Source organism: Belonocnema kinseyi, chromosome 7, assembly GCF_010883055.1.
Source record: "Belonocnema kinseyi isolate 2016_QV_RU_SX_M_011 chromosome 7, B_treatae_v1, whole genome shotgun sequence".
NCBI lineage: Eukaryota > Metazoa > Arthropoda > Insecta > Hymenoptera > Cynipidae > Belonocnema > Belonocnema kinseyi.
This window is the reverse complement of record NC_046663.1, coordinates 52,085,534-52,088,487: the sequence shown is the minus strand read 5'-3', so window position 1 is coordinate 52,088,487 and position 2,954 is coordinate 52,085,534.

Genomic DNA, 2,954 nt, shown 5'->3' with positions numbered 1-2,954 from the left:
GTTATTTTTATCATTTTCTCAATTTCTATTTAGTATACTATAACTCAGAACAACCTTACGAGATGCGGGATAGTCCACTTTGATATCATGCATGCATTGATTTTTCGAAAGTCTAAGCTCACTACCTGAAAATAAAGGAAATAGAAAATATTTGTTCGGCTGCAACATTGGCCGTTAAAGGATTAAAAACCTCCTAAATCTTCTAAACTATTCAAGATAAAACATCACTTTTTCACATTATCATTCATGAGAGTGTAATGTAATCGTCCAAATTTTCGAACTCTGGGTTTTAACGGATCTTTACGTTTCGGCACTCACAGAATCTGAAAATCATGAGATTTTATCGGCGTCTGTCTGTCTGTATGTATGCATGTATGGTTACCTGAATGTTGTAGCCGCGCCAGCTTTTGACGGATTTGTCCAATCGAGTTAGCCTTTGATAGACTTCTTAAGGTTCCCAAAATGAAGGTTAAGTTCGTTAAGCAGATATTTCCAACGAAATAAATAAATTTAGAGCATTTTCAAAATTTGAAAATTTTTTCTTTTCAAATTTTGGAAATTTTGTCAAAGTTTCTTATAGATGGGTAGAAGAATTGCAAATTATCGAAATAAAATTTTCAATTGCGATGAAAATTAGAAAAGTTATATACTTTTCAAAATTTTGAAAATGTTTCGAAAAATAGAAACAAATATTTTTCTAAAAGATTACGAAATTCAATTTGAATTCGTCACTAGTCATCAAATATATTTAGAAACTATGTCAATTAAATTTTTGGATTAAACAAAAATTCAAAAATTTAGAGCATTTCCCAAATTCGAATAAAAATTTCTGAGTCTTAGAAATTTTTGTCTAATTTTTTGAGACACGTGAAAAAAACTTGCAAATTATCTTAATGACATTTTTGAATTCGATAAAAATTCAAAAAGTTATATGCTTTTCAACATGTTGAAAATTTTCAAAAAAAGGAAAATGAAATTTTTTGATAGATTAAGAAACATCAATCCCAATTTCTACTAGATATAAAATATATGTTTTTCCAAACTATTATCATAAGATTTCTTAATCAAACAAAAGTTCCAAAAGTTGGATCATTTTCAAAAATATCCAATTTTGGTTTTCAAGAGATCCATAAGTTGAAAGCGTTGTTTTTAGTCGATTTTAACAGAATTTACCAATTATCTTGATGAAGTTTTTCAATTAGACACAAATTATCGTGCGCGAAGTGCGAGTTTCGTAATGAGAATGTAATCGTCAAAGCCGTAGGTACTTTGAGAACCTTCTTTAAAAACAAATAGAAAAAAAATGCAGTTACAATTTATGGTTGTAATTCCTCAGAAGTTTAAATCACAGTTTTCGAATAGTATTTATGGTATTTGAAAAAATGTAGTTAAAGTGTACGCATTAAACGATTTTCAAACCTTCTCGGTCAGACAGAAGTCATTGATAGCCACAATAATTTTGAATGAACTGTACTGCGATAATAAATGAACCTTATTATCTCTTAAGATTGTCCTAAGGTGTAACTTTAAAAATATAGACTCATATCTCTTAAAAGATCTCAATCTCAAAAGGAAAACCGATCTAATAAATATTTCGTCTCTAGAAAACAAGTACATTTTGTAAAATGTGGACCAGACTTATTATCAAGTATTTATTTAAAATACTGCCAAAAAACATTAGACGTTAGTTTTGTAACATGTCACATTCAGGTAAACCTGACAATTTCGTGTTGGGTGTCTCTAAACAGTTTTTTTCATGTTAGATTTAATTTGCTTCTGTTAAGAACTAGTAAGAAATAAAGTTTTTTGTAATGTCCCAAGATGTTTTCAGAACATCCTAAAACGCCCTTGGTCAGTCCAAATAACGTTATAAAAACATACAATGTTCCAAAGACGTTTTTAGGACGTAATTAGAACATTTTACGTTTATGTTTTTTGGACTCAGTTAGCACTTTTTTTTGCAAGCTTGAAAAACGTATTTTAAAACTTACGTCCTAAAAATGTCTTTAGGACGTTTGAAAATAGTTATTCTTGATAAAAGGACCCTATCTGGCACTTGTTTGACCGAGTCCTGCAATTCACACAACACGAAGTGCCACTCAGGGGCCGAGTGTCACGCACTGATTTTTATCACACGAGTCGATCATAAGTGCAAATAGGTTGCATAGAGTCCTAATCTGAAAAAACCGAGAAGGAATCCAATCCAACCTAATTCAGTTAATTATAATCTACTTCAATCCAATTCATTCCAATTCATATTCCAATCGATTTCAACAAACTCCAATCCATTCTAATCCAATCCAATCACATCCATTGCAAAACAATCCACTCAAATTCAATCCAATCTACTCAAATTCAATTAATTCCAAACCAATCCATTCCAATCTAATTCAACTTACTCCACTACAATCCATTCTAATTCAATCGACTCAAATCAAATTCCATTCATTCCAAACCAATCCACTCCAACTCAATACATTATAATTCATTCCAATCCACATCAATTCAGTCAAAGCCAATCCATTTCATTCCATGCCAATCTAATTTAATCAACTCCAATCCACCCCAATGCCATTCATTAGAAATCTAATCAAATCTACTCCACCCAATCCGTGAAATCGATTCCAATCCAATTCATATTACAATCCACTCCAATCTAATTTTCGAGACGAAGGACGAGTCACACATTATTTCTTACCACATTAGTTAGCGCAAGTTTACTACTACTCGTACATGCCAAAGTTGGGGTCACTGCACTATTCCTACTATAAAGTATAGATATAAATTTTCATCAGCCAATGAGAACACAGTCTCAGTAACTTTATAGTAAGCTGTACCCTATAAGGGATCGGCCATAAATTACGTAACGCGTTTTTCTTTTGTTTGAATAAAGACGAGCATGAAATTGATGTGAAGTTGAGAAAGACACAACGATATAAACAAAAGAAAAAAGT